Here is a 446-nt window from a genome sequence, read left to right as displayed (position 1 = left end):
GCCAGAATTCCGATACGTGTATAACCTTGATATTGACCTTTACAAAGCGACTAGTCGACCCATGAGATATAATCAGAAGCATAGTGAGGAGTTGACGAAATTGGCCCATGCAGTCCATGCGAAATTAACGCACACTCACTGACATGGGTCAGTTTCGTCAACCCTTCACTACGCCTCTGATTATATCTCATGAGTCGGCTGGTCGCTTCGTGAAGATCAATATCAAGGTTATACACGTGTCGAAATTCTGGCTCCTCACGATCGTAAAGCGCTTTTTATCAGTGACCATGCCATCTTGCGAACACTGTTTTAGCAAGCTTAAATTGAAAAAATTATCTCCGTTCTTCGATGAATCAAGAAAGATTGCCCAGTTTTGCTTTATTATCAATTGAACATAAAGTGTTCTTACAAATTAATCTGGATGATATAATTAATAAATTCGCTGT

The sequence above is a fragment of the Trachymyrmex septentrionalis genome, unplaced genomic scaffold (assembly GCF_001594115.1).
Source record: "Trachymyrmex septentrionalis isolate Tsep2-gDNA-1 unplaced genomic scaffold, Tsep1.0 scaffold20, whole genome shotgun sequence".
Lineage (NCBI taxonomy): Eukaryota > Metazoa > Arthropoda > Insecta > Hymenoptera > Formicidae > Trachymyrmex > Trachymyrmex septentrionalis.
This window is presented reverse-complemented; position numbering follows the sequence as displayed.